This window comes from Antechinus flavipes, chromosome 1, assembly GCF_016432865.1.
Source record: "Antechinus flavipes isolate AdamAnt ecotype Samford, QLD, Australia chromosome 1, AdamAnt_v2, whole genome shotgun sequence".
In the NCBI taxonomy this organism is placed as follows: Eukaryota; Metazoa; Chordata; class Mammalia; order Dasyuromorphia; family Dasyuridae; genus Antechinus; species Antechinus flavipes.
The window spans coordinates 721,891,016-721,909,843 of record NC_067398.1 but is presented as its reverse complement, the minus strand read 5'-3'; the positions used below and the strand labels follow the sequence as shown (position 1 = coordinate 721,909,843).

The 18,828-nt window shown below is 41.3% G+C and overlaps 3 long non-coding RNA genes across 3 annotated transcripts in view; all 3 read left to right on the top strand.

Moving 5' to 3' along the window:
- LOC127544916 (uncharacterized) overlaps positions 1-18,828 on the top strand; it is a 79,308-nt gene that overhangs the window by 17,280 nt on the left and 43,200 nt on the right. The gene's annotated exons all lie outside the window — the stretch shown is intronic.
- LOC127545560 (uncharacterized) lies at positions 7,873-11,322 on the top strand. Its single transcript, XR_007949692.1, has 3 exons — positions 7,873-8,126; positions 8,685-8,817; positions 10,816-11,322. It is a non-coding gene; the product is annotated as an uncharacterized LOC127545560 (long non-coding RNA).
- Positions 11,329-16,175, top strand: LOC127545665 (uncharacterized). Its single transcript, XR_007949738.1, has 2 exons — positions 11,329-11,780; positions 15,580-16,175. It is a non-coding gene; the product is annotated as an uncharacterized LOC127545665 (long non-coding RNA).

The following is an 18,828-nucleotide window of genomic DNA, read 5'->3' as shown; positions in this document are numbered from 1 at the left end:
TCTTTGGTCACAAATTTCTTTCTCCTCCACAAGTCTGAGAGATAAACTATTCTATGTTCCTCTAATTTATTTATAGTCTCGTTCTTTATGCCTAGGTCATAGACCCATTTTGATCTTATCTTGGTATATGGTGTTAAGTGTGGGTCCATGCCTAATTTCTGCCATACTAATTTCCAATTATCCCAGCAGTTTTTATCAAATATTGAATTCTTTTCCCAGAAGTTAGGGGCTTTGGGTTTGTCAAACACTAGATTGCTATAATTGACTATTCTGTCTTGTGAGCCTAGCCTTTTCCACTGATCCACTAATCTATTTCTTAGCCAATACCAAATGGTTTTGGTGACTGCTGCTTTATAATATAATTTTAGATCAGGTACAGCTAGGCCACCTTCATTTGATTTTTTTTTCATTAATTCCCTTGAGATTCTCGACTTTTTATTGTTCCATATGAATTTTGTTGTTATTTTTTCTAGATCAATAAAATATTTTCTTGGAAGTCTGATTGGTATAGCACTAAATAAATAGATTAGTTTAGGGAGTATTGTCATCTTTATTATGTTCGCTCGGCAATCCAAGAGCACTTAATATTTTTCCAATTATTTAAGTCTGACTTTATTTGTGTGGAGACTTTTTTATAATTTTGCTCATATAATTCCTGACTTTCCTTTGGTAGATAAATTTGCATTTCTCTGATCAATAATGATTTGGAACACTCTTTCATATGAGTGGTAATAGTTTCAATTTCATCCTCTGAAAATTCTTCATTTCCTTTGACCATTTATCAATTGGAGAATGGCTTGATTTCTTATAAATTTGAGTCAGTTCTCTATATATTTTGGAAATGAGGCCTTTATCAGAACGTTTAACTGTGAAGATGTTTTCCCAGTTTGTTGCTTCCCTTCTAATCTTGTTTGCATTAGTTTTATTTGTACAAAGGCTTTTTAATTTGATGTAATCAAAATTTTCTATTTTGTAATCAGTAATGGTCTCTAGTTCATCTTTGGTCACAAATTTCTTTCTCCTCCACAAGTCTGAGAGATAAACTATTCTATGTTCCTCTAATTTATTTATAATCTCGTTCTTTATGCCTAGGTCAAAGACCCATTTTGATCTTATCTTGGTATATGGTGTTAAGTGTGGGTCCATGCCTAATTTCTGCCATACTAATTTCCAGTTATCCCAGCAGTTTTTGTCAAATAATGAATTCTTATCCCAAAAGTTAGGATCTTTGGGTTTGTCAAACACTAAATTGTTATAGTTGACTATTCTGTCTTGTGATCCTAACCTATTGCACTGATCAACTAATCTATTTGTTAGCCAATATCAAATGGTTTTGGTGACTGCTGCTTTATAATACAGTTTTAGATCAGGTACAGCTAGACCACTTTCATTTGATTTTTTTTTCATTAATTCCCTTGAGATTCTCGACCTTTTCTTGTTCCATATGAATTTTATTGTTATTTTTCCTAGATCATTAAAATATTTTCTTGGAAGTCTGATTGGTATAGCACTAAATAAATAGATTAGTTTAGGGAGTATTGCCATCTTTATTATATTTGTTCGGCCTATCCAAGAGCACTTAATAGTTTTCCAATTATTTAAGTCTGACTTTATTTGTGTGGAAAGGTTTTTGTAATTTTGCTCATATAATTCCTGACTTTCCTTTGGTAGATAGATTCCCAAATATTTTATGCTGTCGACAGTTATTTTGAATGGAATTTCTCGTTGTATCTCTTGCTGTTGGATTTTGTTGGTGATATATAAAAATGCTAAAGATTTATGGAGATTTATTTTATGTCCCGTGACTTTGTTCAAGTTATGAATTATTTCTAATAGCTTTTTAGTAGAATCTCTGGGGTTCTCTAGTTATACCATCATATCATCTGCAAAGAGTGATAGTTTGGTTTCCTCATTGCCTACTCTAATTCCTTTAATCTCTTTCTCAACTCTTATTGCAGAGGCTAGTGTTTCTAATGCAATATTGAATAATAATAGTGATAGTGGGCAACCTTGCTTCACTCCAAATCTTACTGGGAAAGGTTCCAGTTTTTCCCCATTACATATGATGCTTACTGATGGTTTTAAATATGTGCTCCTGACTATTTTAAGGAAAAATCCATTTATTCCTATGCTCTCAAGTGTTTTTATTAGGAATGGATATTGGATTTTATCAAATGCTTTTTCTGCATCTATTGAGATGATCCTATAATTTTTGTTTGTTTGGTTATTGATATAGTCGATTATGCTAATAGTTTTCCTAATATTGAACCAGCTCTGCATTCCTGGTATCAATCCTACTTGGTCATAGTGTATTATCTTGGGAATGATTTTCTGTAATCCTTTTGCTAATATTTTATTGAAGATTTTAGCATCAATATTCATTAGGGAGATTGGTCTATAATTTTCTTTCTCTGTTTTCAGCCTACCTAGTTTAGGTATCAGTACCATATCTTTGTCGTAAAAGGAGTTTGGTAGGACTCCTTCAATCACGATTTTTTCAAATAGTTTATATAGCATTGGAGTTAAATGTTCTTTAAATGTTTGGTAGAATTCACATGTAAATCCATCTGTTCCTGGGGATTTTTTTTTTAGGGAGTTGGTTAATAGCTTGTTCTATTTCTTTTTCTGAGATGGGACTGTTTAGGATATTTACTTCTTCCTCTGTTCGTTTGGGCAAGCCATATTTTTGATGGTAATCTTCTGTTTCATTTAAGTTGTCAAATTTATTGGCATAAAGTTGGGCAAATAACTCCTAATTATTGCCCTAATTTCATCTTTGTTAGTTGCGACTTCTCCCTTTCCATTTTTAAGACTAACAATTTGATTTTCCTCTTTCCTTTTTTAAATCAGATTCACTAAGGGTTTGTCTATTTTTTTTTTTCATAGAACCAACTCTTAGTTGTATTAATTAATTCAATAGTTTTTTTTTTTTACTTTCAATTTTGTTGATCTCTCCTTTTATTTTCAGAATTTCAAGTTTAGTATTTGACTGGGGGTTTTTAATTTATTCCTTTTGTAGCATTTTTAGTTGCAAGCCCAATTCATTGACCTTCTCTTTCTCTCTTTTATGCAAATAGGCCTCTAGAGATATGAAATTCCCCTTATTACCACTTTGGCTGCATCCCATATATTTTAGTATGACGTCTCATTATTGTCATTTTCTTGGGGGAAGTTATTAATTATGTCTATGATTTGCTGTTTCACCCAATCATTCTTTAGTATGAGATAATTTAGTTTCCAATTATTTTTTGGTCTACTTTCCCCTGGCTTTTTGTTGAATATAATTTTCATTGCATCATGGTCTGAAAAGGATGCATTTACTATTTTTTGCCTTACTGCATTTGCGTTTGAGGTTTTTATGTCCTAATCTAGGGTCAATTTTTGTATAGGTCCCATGAACTGCTGAAAAGAAAGTGTACTCCTTTCTGTCTCCATTTCGTTTCCTCCAGAAATCTATCATATCTAACTTTTCTAGTATCCTATTTATCTCTTTGACTTCTTTCTTATTTATTTTGTGGTTTGATTTATCTAATTCTGAGAGTTCAAGGTTGAGATCTCCCACTATTATAGTTTTGCTGTCTATTTCTTCTTGCAGCTCTCTTAATTTCTCTTTTAAGAATTAAGATGCTACACCACTTGATGCATATATTTTTAATATTGATATTGCTTCATTATTTATGCTACCCTTCAGCAAGATATAGTGCCTTTACTTATCTCTTTTACTTAGATCAATTTTAGCTTTTGCTTGATCTGATATCAGAATAGCTACCCCTGCTTTTTTGACTTCACCTGAAGTATAATAGATTTTGCTCCAGCCTTTTACCTTTATTCTGCATGTATCTCCCTGCTTCAGGCGCGTTTCCTGTAAACAACATATTATGGGATTCTGGCTTTTAATCCATTCTGCTAACCACTCCCTCTTTATGGGGGAGTTTACCCCGTTCACATTTATGGTTAAAATTAACTGTTTATGATTTTCTCCCTTCTTTCTCCCTTAACCCCCTTCCTAGTATTAAAATTGTGAGCATCACATGTTTCTCACAGCCCTCCCTTTTTAGTATCCCTCCTCCCGCCTTAGAGTTCCTCCCCCTCTCTTACTCCTTTCCCTCACAGTTTCCATATTCCCTTCCGCTTAGCTTATTCCTTCCCATTTCACTTTTCCTTTCTCACTTTTCAATCAGGTGGGAGAAGTTTCTCCATAAATTGAATATGTCTAAAATTTTTCTCTTAAAGCCAATTCTGATGGCAGTAAGATACCCACTATATTTATCCCCCTCCATTCTTTCTCTCAGATATAATAGGTTTTCTTTGCCTCTTCATGAGATGTAGTACCCCTACTTTATCCTTTTTCTGGTACAATGTCCTTTCCACATCTAGTTTCTAGAACAAGGTATACATGTATTCTTTATACATCTTTATAGCATGAATATAGTTCCCAAGATTTCTTTTTACCTTTTAAGGTTTCTCTTGAGTTCTATATTTGTAGATCAAACTTTTTGTTAAGTTCTGTTTTTTTCATCAAAAAGAGGTGAAATTTGCTTATTTCATTGAATGTCCATCTTCTTCCCTGGAAAAAGATGCTCGTTCTGGCTGGGTAAGTTATTTTTGGTTGCATACGGAGTTCCTTAGCCTTTGGGAATACCATAGTCCAGGCCCTTCGATCCTTTAATGTGGATGCTGCTAGATCCTGGGTAATCCTCATTGTGGCTCCTCTATATTTGAATTGGGTTTTTCTAGCCGCTTGCAGTATTTTTTCCTTCGTCTGAGGTTCTGGCATTTGGCCACTATATTTCTTGGTGTTTTGATTTTAGGATCCCTTTCAGTAGGTGAGCGATGAATTCCTTCAATGTCTATTTTACCCAATGTTTCTATGGCTACTGGGCAGTTCTCTTTGCTAATTTCCTGGAAAATAGTGTCCAGGCTTTTTTTTTCATCATGCCTTTCTGGGAGTCCTATGATGCTCAGATTGTCTCTCCTGGATCTGTTTTCCAGGTCTGTTGTTTTCCCAAGAAGGTATTTCACATTCTTTTCTATTGTTTGAGTTTTTTGGTTTTGCTTGATTGATTCTTCTTGTCTCCTCAAGCCATTCAATTCCATTTGTTCGATTCTGATTTTCAATGAAGTATTTTCTTCACTTACTTTTTTTATATCTTTTTCTAATTGTGCACTTGCGTTCTTTTGTTCTATGGAATTATTTTCCATTATGCCAATTTTGTTTTTTAGAGAGCTATTTTCTGTTTCCAGTTCACTAATCCTATTTTTCAAGGATTTGATTTCTTTATCTACTCTGTCTTTAAATGAGGGGGATGACTTCTCCAGACTCTCTTGCCAAGCCCCCCTCTCCTTTTCCCATTTTTCTTCTAGCTCCCTTGTGAGAGCCTTTTTAATTACTTCTATGAGGTTCATCTGTGCTGAGGAACAGATGATCTCCTCCTTTGGGGATTCACCTGGGGACAGTCTGTTTTTAGTCTCCTCAGGCTTTAGAGTGTGCTCTCTATCCATATAGAAGCTGTCAATAGTTAAGGTCCTTTTCAGTTTTTTGCTCATTTTGTCAGAGAAGAATCAAAGACAAACTAGCAAAGAAAAAAAGAAAAAAACCCCAAATGGAACCTGCTTTGGGGGAGGGGCTGGGTGGTGTTACCCAGCTTCCTCTACAGACTGCGGGGGCAGCAGCAAGGCACTAGCAGGATTGTGCTGCGCCTGCGCTCTGAGATCTGAGAGCCTGCTGAGACACTGTGGGGGAGGGGTGGCCAGGTCCTGAGAGACTCCAGCTGTTGGGGATTGTATTCTTCACTCCCAGTATTTTTAGCTTCTCTGCTGGGCTGCTGGCTTACTGCCAGGCCAAAGTATCCAATCCTGTAGCAAAGCTCCCCCCACAGAGATGGCTGAGATCACACCCCAACCCCCTCTGGTCTGCTCGGTTGGGAGCTGCCTTCTGGGCTCTCACTGTCTCTGCCTGCCCTCGAGCAAAAACAGGCCTTTCCTGGCGAATTTCAAGGATGTTTTCTCTTGGTAACTATTGGTGGGTTTTTTTAAGTCAAGATTCAGAGGTTTGTAATGAAATGGATTCTGAGAGAAAACGCAGAGCTTAAACAGCTCTGTTCCTCCTCTCCGCCATCTTGGCCGGAAGTCCTTTGCTCATTTCTTGAACGAGAAGTTAATTTATTATCTTTTCCCCTTCCCCGCTCCATTAGTGTTGAGAGTCCCGCCATCTTCCTAGTCCCCCAAGCTGGCAACCTAAGCGTCACCCTTACCACGCGGCTCCCTTTCACCGCCCACATCCAATCTGTCGGCACATACGCCCCCTTCTCTCCTCTGACCCTCTCTTTCTTGGTCTCATCACCTTATGTCTGGACTATTACAACAGCTGTGGAGAGCTCTGCCTCAAGTGTCTCCCCACTCCAGGCTGGCTCCCCCATCATATATCTAATTAACGTTCCTAAAGCACGGGAAGTTCAGACTTCCTCCCTACTCAACAAATCTAGTGGCTCCCTCTTACCTCCAGATTCAAATGGAAAATCCTATTTGACTTTTTTTATAATAAAGCTTTTTATTTTCAAAATATATAAATGGATATTTTTCAACATTCACCTTTACCAAGTCTTATGTTCTCAATTTCCTACTTGACTTTTAAAAGCCTTTCATCACAATGTATCGCTTCCTCCTATGGGCCCCAACCCCAACACAGACCCCTCCAGTCTTCTTGTATTGGACTCCTCTATACGCCCCCTGCAGGGACCGGACAGCGCCCTTGGGAATTCCCATTAAAGGTCCCGCGGGCGCCGGGCAGTAGAGGCCACCAGAGGCGGTGACGGTGTCCCGGGAGTCAGGCCCCGAACAGCAGCCTCGGGATGGCCGGGCTCGGGCGGGGCAAAGGCCGGAGAGACTGCAGGGTGGTGGGGGAGCGGCTTAGAGCGGGGTGGGTACAGGCTGGTGAGCGGCGGCCCAACAGCCACGGAACAGTGGGGATCGTCCTTTTTCTTTCCCGACAGCAGTGACCGGGGATCAGCCCAGCCAAGAGACAGCTCAACTCAGCGGAGGGATGGCCCCGCCCAGCCCTGACTGCGCTCCAGCTAAGGAACGTTCCGGGAGCCTCAGTCCCTCCTCCGGCCGTCTGGGTCCCAGGGGAGATGCGGGTGGGGGGGACTTTGCCCTTTTGAGCCAAGCTCTTTCCCGGCCTGAGTTTGCCGGAGCCAACGGCCATTCGGGAATCCCGGCTCCGCAAGCACAGGGGCCGAGAAGAGCCGGCTTTACCTGGTTAAAAAACCCCCCGGGGAGGCCGGAACCTCGGGCCCAAACAGAAACAACCGTCTGGCTCCAAGCCAACCGGGCCCCGAACAACAGCCAAGGTTTCTTTGTACCCAAACCGAGGCTCTTCCCCTCCCGGATTGTTTATTTATTTTTGGACTTGATCCGCCCGCGGCCCCTGGATCCAGAGGGCACCGGGGGGAGGGAGGCTGGGGACTCTGCGCAGCTGCGGGTCATGACCCCGGCTCCCTAAACTTACGGTCCCCTTGGAGGGACAAACCGGAACAGCAGCGGCTGCGAGTGTGAGCGGGAGCGGCCACTAGGGGGAGCCAGGCGGAACTGGCGGCGCCCCACGGCTCCCCGCCCCTCCCCGCCCTGCCCTTCCTTTCCATGCCCTTCCCTGCCTCGCCCCGAAGAAATGTAAATTTATTTCAATGAATTAACTATTATTATTGATGCTGAAACCACCAGGATATAGCGACTTCTTTTTCTAACCTATGGAACCTGCAGGTCACTGCGGAGCATGCGCACGAGTCACTCCTGGAGTCCAAACTTCACTTCCCAAAAGGCCGCGTTGCCGCAGGAGGCAGAACTTGGCATCCCACGTGGTTCGCTTCACGTGCTTTCCCGGAACCGGAAGTTGGGGCTCTAGCGCTCTCCCCCTGCCGGGAATCCTGCCATCGCCGCAGCATCGCCCCAGAGGAGCCGCTCCCTCCGGAGCCCGAGTGACCCCTCTCCTCCCAGGACCCTCCGGGCTCGGTGTTGGGGCAGTCACAGGGATGAGAACCTCCTTCCTGCCCCTTTATCGCTCCCTCTCCAGGTGAGGCTCCGAGGAGGAGAAATGGCCGCCAGGCTCCGTCCCCCCTGACTCTTCCTCGGTAAGTGGGGGCTCCCCCTTCAGAGGTCCTGGGGCCGGGGCTCTTTTGGGACCAACGACCTTGGGATCTGGCGCCCAGTCCCGCCAGTCAGCGGCGCGTCAGCCAACACCCTGCCCGCCCTGCATGCGGGACCCAAAGGGGAGGGGTCCCTGTGGGGAGTCACGGAAAGGTGCGGGGGTCTGGCTTTCCTCGGTGGCGGAACATTCATTTAAACTCCCCTCTGTTCCTGCCATTTTCTCCATTGTTTCCCCCCCACCCCCACCCCTGCCAGTCCGTCTCCTCCCACGGGACTCCTTTTTCGGGACAGCTACCGCAGAAAAGCTTCCGCGGGACTCCTTTTTCGGGAAAGCTACCGCAGAAAAGCTTCCGCGGGACTCCATCTTCGGCGGGACTCCTTTCCCATCCCCTTATTCCGGACCTTCCCGCTGCTAATTATTCCTCCCCCTTCCCTTTGTTTCCCATCTATGCGGGCCTGTGTGTGCGCATGTGTGCGTGTAGTTCACGCTTAGCACCGAGCCCGGCCCTGGCGGACTGACCCCTCTTTGTATAATCCCGCAGGGCCTCGGGGTCAGAAAAGCGGCTGGATCCGGGAGGACCCTGGCGGCCCGAGTGACAAAGGCCGCTTTTCCTCCTGCGCTGGAATCACGTCATGTTGTTAAACCGCATTTGGGGGCAATTGTTCCAATTCATGGTCAGTTGATTGATTAGTAAGGTTTGAGCGATTTTTCATTTGACTTTTAAATTTGTCTTTCTTTTCCCATTTGGATTTTTCTCTTTATGTTCTTGAACCATTTATCCGTTATAGGCAGGCAGTTTCTCTGACAAATTTTTAATCTTTCCTTGTGAATTTAGTAATGCTCTATGCCTTACCTCTGATGGTAACTATGTGAGTATGAGCCTTATCAGTGATTCTTTCTCAACCTTAGGTAAGTAAAACTCTAAAATTCTAGATGAGTTGCAGCCAGTATTGGTGGAGGAAAGTAGTTTTCACACTTAATGAAATCAAAGGCCTTTGATAGAGTGACTTTATATATGTAATACTTGAAATTCTTCTTATATGTGCCATCAACACCTGTGTAGAATATTTGTATGTAAGATACGAATCTTTGTGTCAGGGAGAAGTCTGGGGACATTGAGGGGACGTTTCATTTCCCAAAGGCATTTCAGCCTTTTCTCCTTTTCAGTTATTAGAACAACTTATTACCCTTTTGCAGTGTCCATCCTTCTAAGATATGAATAAATATAAAAGGTCCCAAAAACTAGTTTAAAATTTATTATTTTTTATTTTAGCTTTTTATTTACAAAACATATGCATGGGTAATTGTTCAACTTTGACCCTTGCAAAACCTTCTGTTCCACCTTTTCCTCTCCTTCCTCCCACTCCCTCCCCTATATGGCAGGTAGTCCCATACATGTCAAATACGTTAAAGTATATGTTAAATCCAAGATATGTATACATAGTTATACAAAAACTGTAGTTCTAAGCTTTAAAATTGCACTGTTGGATGAATTCTGAATGTTGCCCATCTAGCTGCATGTTAGGGTGTGGACACTAGGCATTTTTTATCTACACGTTCTTCCCTGCGTGGATCTAGGCCAGACTCTTTTAAGTGATTCAGATTCTCGTCCAAGAGTTCCTCCAGTGTTCTAGGACTTGAAGACATGAACATATGTGGAAAAATGAATGTCTGGAGCATTTCACTGTTTATGCAACCCCCCAACTTGTTCTTTGCTGCCACAAGAGTAACAAACCCATTTAATAAGCATTAGTTTACCTCTTCTGCCTGCCCTGCCCTGATACTTAATTTCAGAATTGGAAGGGACCTCGGCAAACATCTATGCTAATGCATACGAGAGAGGAGACCTCACCTTAACATGCCTGACAAGTAGCCACTTCTCTAATAATATTTTCTGAATAAATACATATTTACTAGTTTTCTAATTAAAAAAAAAGATGTGCATTATATCCTTCAAGGAATCTTGCACCATTTAAACCGTTATTATTATCAATCTATTTTATTTTTACTTCACAATTATTTCTAAATATACCTCTTCCTACTCCCCTATTAAACAAGCTTTTCCTTATAAGGTTAAAAAAGAAAAAAAAAAGAAACGAATTGAAAACTAAGAAATTGTCACCTCTTTATTTAATATACGTATACATTGTTCCATACTGGGAATCTTCCACTTCTGCCATGAAGGGAGGGAGGTACATGTTCTCAGCTCTTCTCTGGGACCATCCTTTGTCCTTATAATTACATATTATGTTGTATCTTTGTTGTCATCGTATATTTTGTTTACTCTTCTTATTTCCCTGTAATAGTTCACCTAAGTCTTTCCTTGCTTCGCTGAACTCTTCATATTTGTCATTTTTTAAAGTGAGGTAATATTGTGTTAGAGGAATGTATCTTAGACATTCCCCAATAGAAACTATTGATTTTTTTAATCAGAAAAGTGCTGGTATGAATATTTTGATGAATGTGAGAGTTTCTTTTCTATCTTAGACTTTCTTGTAGTGTTGGTATAGAAGCTTATTTTAAAGTGTAAAAGCTCATTATAGTACACAAAGCTAATGTGTCATATGTTGTATATTTTATTATTTGATCATCTTTATTGATTGAGGCGATAGGAGATATGATTAAGTGTAATGCAGCAGGAAATGGAATATTTACATTTTTATCTCTTTCAGGTTGGGACAGGAGGTCTGAAATCAAACAGACAATTCCAGACAGTTGGAAGATAGACCTCATTTGACATCAGATTATCCATACTGTGAAAGATCTTAAGAATGTAATGACTATGGGAAGACTTTCTGCCTGACTACAGCTCTTATCTAAGGGATGTGTCGAGTGTTAGGATTGACTATCTATCAATTACAGCCATTAAATGACATTTTAAGGAGAGACAATGTTTTAAACTCACCACACCAGCTTACAAAAGAAGCTCACGAGGCTTTCAGAGAACTGGAACTGACTTTATCCAATGTGGTTGAATGTCATTCAAAAACCCTTGGAAATACCAGTTTTTGCTACACAAGAGGCACCCACAGCAGTCCTTCATCAAGCAGACAGTGTGTGATAGAGTGGGTGAACCTCCCAACACAACCAGAACAAACTCTTAATCTTTACCCAGTGCCTATGGCTAGTCTTAAAAGTCATTGAGCGAGCAGTACAGTTATCTGGGATAAGATATACACCTTTTATACTAATGCACAAATTAATGTATGCTGTGAAACGATCCCAGAGTGGCAAATTTTATTAGCTATGGCTCCAAATTTTACACAGGGGACTCCATTAAAGATAACCCGACTATTAGATAATTGACAGTGGATTCTTGAAGAAAAGGTTTTTAAAGGTCCTCTTAAAGGACCAACTCTCTTTACAGATGCATCCAAACGGAATATTTGTGCTGTATACTCTTGTGACTTAACTGTAAAGAGAGTACTCAGAATTCCTTTTCAGTCCACTCAGCAGAATGAATTGTATGCGATCATTCTAGCTCTTACTTATTATCCAGGAGGGATAAATAGAGTATCTGATTTAGCCTGTTCAGTAGGTGTGGTACAAAAAATTGCCATAGCCCAAATAAAATTTGTAACCTCTAATATATATCAGCTCTTTTAGGAACTTCAAGAGCAAGTGAGAAAGCATCCAGGTAAGATTGATATCTTGCAGGTCCACTCACACAGTGGACAGGCAACCCTAGAGAACTTGTAAATCTAGCTCTTTATACTACTTCTTGATGTTTGACAAGGTGCATTGGCTGTGGCAGGCAGGTTTTATAACCCACCAGAAGGGCAGTGTCCAGTGTGAGCCTCTCCATTATCTTTAATCGCCAGGTGATGTGGAGAGGCCCAGAAAGTGGTGAATGGAAGGGACCCGATATGTTAACTGCTTGGGGGAGAGGGTTTGTTTGTATCTCCACAAATGGAGAAGGAATCAGATGGGTGCCAATGAGCCATATTCACCTTGTCCACCAGAAAGAGATGGAGCGCACTTTGAAAGGCAACCCAAGAATCTCATTCTAAATATCATCAGGCTGCTCGAGCTTTACGCTTATAATTTGGAATAACAAGAGAGGAAGGTAGGAGCATAGTAAAAACCTGTACACCTTGCCTTCCCTTCCACGCTCCTACACTGCGTCCAGAGAAGAACCCTTGTGGTTTGAGACCCATTGAAATGTGGCAAATGGATTTGACCCATTATAAATCTTTTGGTCCTCTGTCTTTTTTCCATGTTGTGGTAGACACCTTTTCAGGATTCACTTTTACAATATCAGCAGCAAAAGAGACAGCCTGAGTGGTCACTGAATTCCTTATACAACCATTTGCAATTATGGGTGCGCCACAAGCAAGGAAAACAGACAATGGACCTGCATATACTTCTGAACATTTTGCACACTTTTGTGCGCAGTGTAAGATTTTACACACCACTAGCATACCTTTTAATCCTCAAGTACAGGCAATAGTAGAGAAGAGAAACAGAGACATTAAGATGCTCCTCTGAAAACAAAAGTAAGGGGGAGCCACAGACAACCCTAGAGAACTTGTAAATCTAGCTCTTTATACTATTTCTTGATTTTTGACAAGGTGCATTGGCTGTGGCAGGCAGGTTTTATAACCCATTGGAAGGGCAGTGTCCAGTGCAAGCCTCTCCATTATCTTTAATCGCCAGGTGATGTGGAGAGGATCAGAAAGTGGTGAATGGAAGGGACCGGATAGATAAACTGCTTGGGGGAGAGGGTTTGCTTGTATCTCCACAAATGGAGAAGGAATCAGATGGGTGCCAATGAGCCATATTCACCTTGTCCATCAGAGAGATGGTATTTTGAATGGTAATTCAAAGGCAGATAGCCTTCTAACCATGTTGGCCAATACTCCTTTATTTCAGGCAGCCAAGAATCTCATTCTAAATATCATCAGGCTGCTCGAGCTTTACACTTATAATTTGGAATAACAAGAGAGGAAGCTAGGAGCATAGTAAAAACCTGTACAGCTTGCCTTTCTTTCCACGCTCCTACACTGCCTTCAGGGAAGAACCCTCGTGGTTTGAGACCCAATGAAATTTGGCAAATGGATTTGACCCATTATAAATCTTTTGGTCGTATGTCTTTTATCCATGTTGTGGTAGACACTTTTTCAGGATTTACTTGTGCAATACCAGCAGCAAAAGAGACAGCCTGAGTAGTCACTGAATTCCTTATACAAGCATTTGCAATTATGGGTGTGCCACAAGCAAGGAAAACAGACAATGGACCTGCATATGCTTCTAAACATTTTGCACACTTTTGTACGCAGTGTAAGATTTTACACACCACTAGCATACCTTTTAATCCTCAATACAGGCAAGAGTAGAGAACAGAAACAGAGACATTAAGATGCTCCTCCAAAAACAAAAGGGGGAGCCACAGGCAACCCTAGAGAACTTGTAAATCTAGCTCTTTATACTATTTCTTGATTTTTGACAAGGTGCATTGGCTCTAGCAGGCAGGTTTTATAACCCACGGGAAGGGCAGTGTCCAGTGCGAGCCTCTCCATTATCTTTAATCGCCAGGTGATGTGGAGAGGCCCAGAAAGTGGTGAATAGAAGGGACTGGATAGATAAACTGCTTGGGGGAGAGGGTTTGCTTTTTTCTCCACAAATGGAGAAGGAATCAGATGGGTGCCAATGAGCAATATTCACCTTGTCCATCAGAGAGATGGTATTTTTGATGGTAATTCAAAGGCAGATAGCCTTCTAACCATGTTGGCCAATGCTTTATTTCAGGCAGCCCAAGAATCTCATTCTAAATATCTTCAGGCTGCTTGAGCTTTCGCTTATAATTTGGAATAACAAGAGAGAAAGCTAGGAGCATAGTAAAAACCTGTACAGCTTGCCTTCCTTTCCATGCTCCTACGCTGCCTCCAAGGAAGAACCCTCGTGGTTTCAGACCCAGTGAAATTTGGCAAATGGATTTGACCCATTATAAATCTTTTGGTCGTATGTCTTTTATCCATGTTGTGGTAGACACTTTTTCAGGATTCACTTGTGCAATACCAGCAGCAAAAGAGACAGCCTGAGTGGTCATTGAATTCCTTATACAAGCATTTGCAATTATGGGTGTGCCACAAGCAAGGAAAACAGACAATGGACCTGCATATGCTTCTAAACATTTTGCACACTTTTGTGCGCAGTGTAAGATTTTACACACCACTAGCATACCTTTTAATCCTCAATACAGGCAAGAGTAGAGAACAGAAACAGAGACATTAAGATGCTCCTCCAAAAACAAAAGAAAGGGGGAGCCACAGGCAACCCTAGAGAACTTGTAAATCTAGCTCTTTATACTATTTCTTGATTTTTGACAAGGTGCATTGGCTCTAGCAGGCAGGTTTTATAACCCATGGGAAGGGCAGTGTCCAGTGCGAGCCTCTCCATTATCTTTAATCGCCAGGTGATGTGGAGAGGCCCAGAAAGTGGTGAATAGAAGGGACTGGATAGATAAACTGCTTGGGGGAGAGGGTTTGCTTTTTTCTCCACAAATGGAGAAGGAATCAGATGGGTGCCAATGAGCAATATTCACCTTGTCCATCAGAGAGATGGTATTTTTGATGGTAATTCAAAGGTAGATAGCCTTCTAACCATGTTGGCCAATGCTTTATTTCAGGCAGCCCAAGAATCTCATTCTAAATATCTTCAGGCTGCTTGAGCTTTCGCTTATAATTTGGAATAACAAGAGAGAAAGCTAGGAGCATAGTAAAAATCTGTACAGCTTGCCTTCCTTTCCATGCTCCTACGCTGCCTCCAAGGAAGAACCCTCGTGGTTTCAGACCCAGTGAAATTTGGCAAATGGATTTGACCCATTATAAAACTTTTGGTCCTCTGTCTTTTATCCATGTTGTGGTAGACACTTTTTCAGAATTCACTTGTGCAATACCAGCAGCAAAAGAGACAGCCTGATTGGTCACTAAATTCCTTATACAAGCATTTGCAATTATGGGTGCGCCACAAGCAAGGAAAACAGACAATGGACCTGCATATACTTCTAAACATTTTGCACACTTTTGTGCACAGTGTAAGATTTTACACACCACTAGCATACCTTTTAATCCTCAATACCGGCAAGAGTAGAGAAGAGAAACAGAGACATTAAGATGCTCCTCCAAAAACAAAAGAAAAGGGGAGCCACAGGCAACCCTAGAGAACTTGTAAATCTAGCTCTTTATACTATTTCTTGATTTTTGACAAGGTGCATTGGCTCTGGCAGGCAGGTTTTATAACCCACCGGAAGGGCAGTGTCCAGTGCGAGCCTCTCCATTATCTTTAATCGCCAGGTGATGTGGAGAGGCTCAGAAAGTGGTGAATGGAAGGGACCGGATAGATAAACTGCTTGGGGGAGATGGTTTGCTTATATTTCCACAAATGGAGAAGGAATCAGATGGGTGCCAATGAGCCGTATTCACCTTGTCCTTCAGAGAGAGATGGAGCACACCTTGAAAGGAAGAAGACCCAAGAAACATCTGGTGGTTCTATTGCTGACTGTGCTCACCACTGAATGAGCACGGCAGTTATGGCGTTTGACTCATGGACATCAAAAATTGTAGAACTTCAAAACTCTCAGGAATCATTGGATTCTCTGAGACATGATAAGATTGTTGTAGGATTTCAAAATCTGATGGAATCACTGGATTCTCTGAGATATGATAAGACTGTTGCAGGACTTCAAAAACTTGTGGGAATCATTGAATCCCCGGATATGTGAAGCAATGGACAATAGATTGATTTTGGACTATCTCTTGGCTACTGAAGAAGGTGTGTATGTGACTGTTGTTTATATACCCTTCTTCTAGAACTTCTGGAAATCTTTTACAACACTATGTTGATTCATATTGTTTGTTATATCACTACTTGCATGTACAATTGATGTTTGTTGTACCACATTGAGCCTGCACTGGTTGTGGGGAGAGTCATCACTACTAGCCTGTGCAATATTGATATGTGCTTGTGTAATACCTCCCATGCTGATGGGTTTGTGCATACCTGTTTCTAATAAAACCCTTCAGCCCAGAAACCTGTTAGCAATCCCCACTTCCCTTTGTGTTTTTCATCTCCCTCCCTGAGAAGTCGGGGAGCGTGATCACCTCCTTTTTGGTGTTTTCACTTCCTTTCCTGAGAAGTCACAGTGTGATAACCTCATTTTGGGGTTCTCGCCTCCCTGAGAAGTCAGGGATGGCGTGACTACCTGTGTTCTAAAACAAAAGAAAGCAGGAGATGTAGAGGGCTGAAACTTGAGTCAATGCACTGAGGTCAGGACAGCCGAGCACTTGAGGTTAACTACCAATTGGACAATACTCTATGGGCATATGCTTGGAAAATGGTCCTTACCACTCTCCTATGCTGGCTCGATGATTGGTGTATACAGAGAATTGTAGTAGGGACTGGGGGTGGAGTAAGACGAGCAAGAGTCACTTTGGCTGTAGACAAGGAAAAAGGAAGGTTGCAGAGATCCTGCTTCCAACCCCTTCACTTCTACCCCTAAAGACCAAAAATAAAGACTAAGGACTTTTGCTTATCCTGACTCTGGCTGATTCTAAGGGTGTTAACGCGGTTATCACAATAAACCTTAACAATGCACACAATGTAGGAAAACCTTTCAGATGAAGGAACTTGTTGGTTCCCAGAGAATTTACACAGAGAGAAACCTTATGCATGCACACAGATTGTGGGAAGGCCTTATTTGAGAAAACAAACAAAAAACTTATGCAACACCAATGGATTCATAGTGGAGAAAATCCTTATATATAGGTAGAATGTAGAACGTCCTTCCTCTGAAAAACGCATCTTCTTGTACATCACAGTGTTCATACTGGAGAGAAACCACCTCGGTTTACTGAATGTGGAAAGGCTTTCTGCTTGAACACAGCCCTTAAAACTGTACATCAAAGAGTTCACATGAGAGAAAAAACATTATGAATTAATCATGGAATTCCTCCATTCAGAGGACCCATCTTAATACAGAGAGTTCCCAATGGAAAGGAACTTTATAAATGTGAAAAGTTACTTCACAGGAGCCCACATGTTACCAAACACCAGAAAGTTCACGCAATAGTTTTACAAATACTAGGGTGAGGAAAGCTTTCCCTTAGGAGTATAGTTTTTATGTTTATACTAAAATATTCACATTGGAGAGAAATCTTTTGAATATATAATGAATGTGGGAATTTGACATCTTCTAATACTAATAAAGTCTTCTGAAGATCATGAATTTCAGGAGGATTTTAAGCATTGCATACACTTAGCTAAAATTAGTAAAACACAGTAAAATGAAAACTCAGAGGCAAATCCCAAATTTTCCATAGTGGTTACTCTATAGTGCTTTTGTTTACTCAAGTCCTCAAGCACCTCTCTTCCCTACTTTGTATGTTTATTTCAGGTGGCAAGTTATTCTCTTAACAATTTTGACAAATCCCCAAGTGCTTCAAAAATTTTGGTGAATCCTGAAAGTGTTTCCTCAATTTCTCTATAAGTTCAGAATCACCATCTGTTCTCTTTCCCCTTTTTATCATATAGGAAGATGTTTTAACACTAAATCAAGGTAGGAAGGGATCTCAGGAGTCACTATCTTTTCAAGATTGAGGACATAGGGCTAAAAGCTTATGTCTACTATTTTCAAAAACAACAAAAAAAATTCATGGCATCATAGGATGATGGTTGAAATTCTTGTGTGTGTGTGTGTTGCAAGGCAATCAGGGTTAAGTAAGTGTCTTGCCTATGGTCACACAACTAGGAAGTATCAAGTGTCTGAAGGTGAATTTGAACTCATGTCCTCCTGACTCCATGGTTGGTGATCTATCTACTGTACCACATAAATTCCCTGATTTTTTTTAAAGGCAGTATAAGTGTCATTTATTCAAAAGAACATTTTAAAACCAAATAGTCAAAAGCTTCACAGAGCCTTGGAAGCCATTATCACAACTTTCTAAAAAGTCTCTCGACAAGTGGTGTCATTGTCCCATGACTGAAAGTATCCAAGTAGCCCTGAGCCAGCATCCCAGTGAGCAGACATGGCTGGTCCCCTTTCCCTCTAGTATGGCAGAAATTGGAGAGTGGAACCTGAGGGCAAAGGAGGTCTGAGGCCCATCCCTTGATAGTTATTCCAGTTAAAGAATATTTTGATGAATCTTTGAGGTAGATGGTTTTTACATCGACTTTTCCAAGGTTACACAATAAGTGATGAGTCAGAGTTTAACCCCAGGTCCTCTGACAGTCTGGCCTTTCCACAGCACCATCCAGTCCCTTCTCTTTGGTAAGTCTTCATTCTCTGCCTGTGCCTTTATTAAATTTCTCCCTTGTGCTATAGCCCTTATTCTAGCCCTATTCCCGGTCTCATGCGTTTTCAGTCTTTCTCCAGTGGCTCCTTACCACTGCATATAGACATGTTTTTGTCTTGTTACAGGATGTCCAAGCTCTGCCTTCCTTGGCTAACAAATGATTATTTCTAGCTTTTTGAATGGGAGGAAGCAGTAGAAAAACTCATTGCTCCCCCATGTATCCCCTGGCAGCAGAGGAATATTTGGGATGTGTGTGGCAGGAGCAACAGAGTTTGACTTCTCTTGTCAGTCTCGAGGTTTTATCTGGAATTCCTACTGGCAAGCTGCTGACAGGGGGTAACAGGCGGCGGAGGGGAAGGCATGGGATTGGGTTACCGCTTTGGGTCTTAGCAG